The sequence below is a fragment of the Rhinopithecus bieti genome, unplaced genomic scaffold (genome assembly GCF_001698545.2).
Source record: "Rhinopithecus bieti isolate Rb0 unplaced genomic scaffold, ASM169854v2 scaffold_26131, whole genome shotgun sequence".
NCBI classification, from domain to species: Eukaryota; Metazoa; Chordata; class Mammalia; order Primates; family Cercopithecidae; genus Rhinopithecus; species Rhinopithecus bieti.
In genome coordinates this window covers 343,676-348,923 of record NW_016812390.1, presented here as the reverse complement: position 1 = coordinate 348,923, position 5,248 = coordinate 343,676, and positions in this window count along the sequence as shown.

Genomic DNA, 5,248 nt, shown 5'->3' with positions numbered 1-5,248 from the left:
TATATTTATATGTATATATTATATATAATATATGTGTTATGTATATTGTATATAATATATGTGTTTTTTATATAAATATAAATATATGCCTGTAGTCCCAGCTACTTAGGAGGCTGAGGCAAGAGGATCACTTGAGCCTGGAAGGAGGAGGTTGCAGTGAGCCAAGATTGTGCCACTGCACTCCAGCCAGGACAACAGAGTGAGACCTGTCTAAAAAAAGCAAACAAAACAAAAAAAAATTAAACTAGAACTTATTTTTTTAAAATTGTGCAAGCCCTATGCTTACCTGAGGAAAGATACTAGATCCTTTAGAGATGTTTTTAAAAAGTATTGTCCATAGATGATCCACATCAGAATTACACAGTCTGCTTATTAGAGAAGGTAAATTTTCAATGTGCTTGTTTGCTCAACCTAACCTCTCAACCGAGAATCAGAATCACTGGGGCTAGGGGCTGGAAATCTGCTCTTTCAACAAACTCACCGAACAATCCCTGAGCTCAGAAAATCTTAAGAACCACCAATAAATAAATTCAAACAAGTTTGAATCATTTACTGGACAGCAAGGTAAATGTAACTAGTTGGGTTTTGTTTTTGTTTGTTTGTTTGTTTGTTTTGTTTAGTTTCCTCTTCAGTTCAACACTAATCCTCACACCTACCAACTTAACTTGATTATCATCAAGAAGGGTCCAACCTCTTTCTGAAGAGGAAACAAACTGTCAAGCTTCAATAAGAGCACACAGTTTCCTGTGAGGTTGAAGCAAATGTTCTGCTTTCTTTATGAAGTTTATTTTAACTAAATTTGCTAAGCTTCCTCTAAATGTGTCATAATATCCTTACCCCCTTCCTTTTTTGAGCACTGCCAATCACAGTCTCATTTCACATATGCAGTTGTGCTCAGTGTCATATTCTAATTGTCTAATACATTTGAAATCAACATAATCCAATATATTTCTGATTTAATATTCCCTTAGTTTAGGCTCTCCTGAGTTATTAATTCTTTCTAGACTCAGAATACTCTTACCTAATTTTGCCTTTCTTATTGAACTAAAAGTTACTCTTATGTGAAAAAAACATAAGTAGAAACAATTTTTAAAACCCCAAATCTTGAATTTGAATATGATCAGAGGTCATTTATTAAGTAACACCAGAGGCAAATGACCAATATTAGACCCCCTAAACTATCATGACCCTGTCTTCTGGAGTCTTATTTCTCAAAACATCACAAAGCTTTTTCTCCTCTCTAGTCATTATGCCACCCTGAACTCATTCTCAACTGTTCATCTTTGCTCAGGCTGTGTCCCCACCTAGGGAAGCCCAACCTCACCTCCTCTTCAATTACTGCAACCCATTCTGCTAGCTCTGTTCTCTAAATTCTTATTCTAGTCACCATCATTACCACCTAATTTTTAAAATCTTCCCAGAGGAGATTTTGACATGTCAGTCTCCAACTAAGAATCCTTCAATAGCACCGTGTTTTCTTTTCTTTCTTTCTTTCTTTCTTTCTCTTTCTTTCTTTCTTTCTTTTCTTTTTTTTTCTTTTCTTTTCTTTTCTTTTCTTTTCTTTTCTTTTCTTTTCTTTTCTTTTAAAATAGAGTCTTGCTCTGTCACCCAGGCTGGAGTTCAGTGGCACGATCTCAGCTCACTGCAACATCCACCTCCCGAGTACAAGCAATTCTCCTGCCTCAGCCTCCCGAGTAGCTGGGATTACAGGCACACCATCATGCCCAGCTAGTTTTTGTATTTTTAGTAGAGATGGGGTTTCACCATGTTGGTCAGGCTAGTCTCGAGCTCCTGACCTCAGGTGATCCACCCGCCTTGGCCTCCCAAAGTTCTGGGATTGCAGGCGAGAGCCACTGCACCTGGCCGAGCACCATGTTTTCAACACTGAATACATCCTATGTCCCATGCTTTGCTAGGTGCTAGGGGTGCATATATTAATGCAACACAGCCAGAGTCTTACAGGCATTATGGACTGATGGGTTATTATCACTGGGGCTCACTAGAATTCTCATGTTGTTTACAGAGTGAACTTGAACTGGAAACAATCCTCATGGCCCTCCATGATCTGTTTCTAATTTATTTTACTAATTGTATCCCCCCCTTATTCTCTCCCCTTTGATCCAAAATACATGGGGCTACTTGCCACTAGACAAACATACCTGCCCCCTTTCTGTCTCTCTGAATTTGCTCACTTTGATCTCTGCTCCTGAGGTGACCTCACTTCTCTACTCACGTCAATTCTGACATATCCTTGAGGACTCAGATTTCAAATGCCACCTTCTTCGTGAAACATTATATTGCTTACGAAGTTCTAATTAAGTCAGGTTTCTCAAAAAGAACCCCACATAATACCAAATGCAATGACTAGTTCTTAATTAAATCCTGGTTTGAACAAACCAGCTGTAAGATATTTTGGGGTCAACTGGGGAAATTTGAGTATGAACTGGGCACAAAATTATATTAGCAAATTATTGTTAAACTTACCAGGAATGATAACGTTATCATAGTTATATAAAAAGTCATTGTTTTTAGACATGAAAATGAAATTAACAGGTTAAATGACATGATAGCTCAAAAATGGATGAAGGAAACATGAGAAAATGGGAAAATTTGGTAATGGGAATACTGTAGATGTTTCTGGATTATTCTTTCTACTTTTCTGTGCATTTGAAAATATTTCTAACCAAAAGAGAAAACGGGAGCTCCAAAATTTTCTTGCCAATAAAATAAAACATATTCACTAAAGAAAATCTGGGGAAAAGGAAAAGCAACACAAATAGAGAGAAACGAATATCCTACCACACAGAGATAATCATTTATATTATGATGCCTTTCCTTCTATACATTTATAAACCTAATTCTTTTCTTTATTTATTTTATTGACACATAAAATTATATATATCTATGGTATATAGCATGGTGTTTTAAAATATATAATTATTTTTATTTTACAAAATTGTTATGGCTCTGGACATACAGTTTTGTACTGATCTCAGATTTTAAAAGGATATATACAAAAGATAGAAAGAAGCACATAAAACCGGGCTCGATGGCTCACGCCTGTAATCCCAACATTTTGGGAGGCTGAGGCGGGCAGTTCACGAGGTCAGGAGATCAAGACCATCCTGGCTACTCAGGAGGCTGCAGCGGGAGAATAGCGTGAACTGGGGATGCGGAGCTTGCAGTGAGCCGAGATCGCACCACTGCACTCCAGCCTGGGTGACAGAGCGAGACTCCGTCTCAAACACACACACACACACACACACACATAAAAGAGAATGCTGCATTTTGTAGATATGTTATATGTAAATATAAAGTTAAAATACAAAAAAAAAAAAAAAGAAGGAAAACTTGCTAAACCAAGAGAATGGTGCAGACAAACCTTCCAATCCTTCCAGAGTTACATACCAGCAGTTAGTTCTCTAATAATCCTAGATCCCACAGATGGGCTTTTCAATGGTGCATTTCAAATGGTACATCCCAGAATCACTTGCCTCTTTGGAGTTTCCAGCATTTGTAGTTCTCACTGTGAGCTCTCCAGGCTACTACATGCTTTTTTCTTTTTTCCTTTTTTCTGAGACAGAGTCTTGCTCTGTCACCCACGCCAGAGCGCAGTGGCCTGATCTCAGCTCACTGCAACCTCCGCCTCCTGGGTTCAAGCGATTCTTCTGCCTCAGCCTCCTGAGTAGCTGGGATTACAGGCGCGTGCCACCACGTCCGGCTAAGTTTTCTATTTTTGGTAGAGACAGGGTTTCACCACATTGGTCAGGTTGGTCTCGAACTCCTGACCTTGTGATTCACCCACCTCAGCCTCTCAAAGTGCTGGGATTACAGGCGTGAACCACCACGCCCGGCCTACATGCTTTTTGAAGGGAATCACCAGCCTGGCCAACTGGGATCACCACAGTCATCAGCCATGCCACCTGGGCCGTCACTGCTGCTGACCCATCTTGCCCGAAGTCTCCTGCCTTGCTCTACCCAGAACTCCCCTCTCCTAAAGTTCCTCATCTACACCGTGTCACTGCTCCTCTCTTCACATGCCTTCTTGCCAATATTAGCTCCAGCAACATGACCCTCTTTCTTTACAGATATATCATTCAAATATTTTAATTATTTTCATAATCACATGTAATAATATTAAATATATATTTAAGTAAAAAATTGCTACACATCCTGTCACAACAACACAGCTGATTTTACTTTTATATTTTTCATCTCTGTTGAAATTTGCCCATATTTCTTACTGTAGATATTTTTATATTGTTAAAATCTTACATACTATTACATATTTTGGGGGGGGTTCCATTTTTTGTTTGTTTTCTTTTGTTTTGTTTTTTGTTTTTTTGGAGACAGAATTTCTGTCACCCAGGCTGGAGTGCAGTGGTGCAATCTTGGCTCACTGCAACCTCCACCTCTTGGGTTCAAGCAGTTCTCATGCCTCGGCCTTCCAAGTAGCTGGGATTACAGGTGCATGCCACCACGCCCAGCTAATTTTTGTATTTTTAGTAGAGATAGAGTTTTGCCATGTTGGCCAGGCTGGTCTCAAACTCCTGGCCTCAAGTCAGCCGCCCACCTTGGCCTCCCAAAGTGCTGGAATTACAGGCATGAGCCACCACACCCGCTTTGAATTCCATTTTAAATGGCCACATTATATATTATATATATTCCAAATAACTGAAATACCTTTTCCATTGAATTCCATTTTAAATGGCCACATTATATATTCCAAAAAACTGAATATCTTTTCCAAGGACTCGAAATAAATTGAAACTATTCACTGATTATCAGATACTCTGTATACTTTATTCTACAACCTGATTTTTGCACCTCATATGTCATGGACCTTTTTGCAAGTCAGTACATATATTTTCTATGTTATTTTAAATGGCTGCATAGCATTCTATAGTAAAGATATATTTTTTCAATTTGTAAATTCTTTTCATTTTCAATTTGTGTAACTTTTCATTTTGAATCATTAATACATTCTATGCTGCAAAAAAAGAAAAAAAACAGAAATAATTAAACGACACACAGTGAAAAGTCTCTCTGCTCTCTTTTCAGTTCTCCTCACCATCCCAGTTTGTAACCTCCTTTCTTACTTGATGTCTTACATTTCCTTCCAGAGTTTGTTTAGGCAGAGGGAAGCAAACACAAACGTTATTCCTTATTTTTGTTTTCTCTCTTTCACTTTAACCAAAATGTGATATATTGTATCCACTGTCCCTCGTTTTGCCTTTTTTTTTTTTNT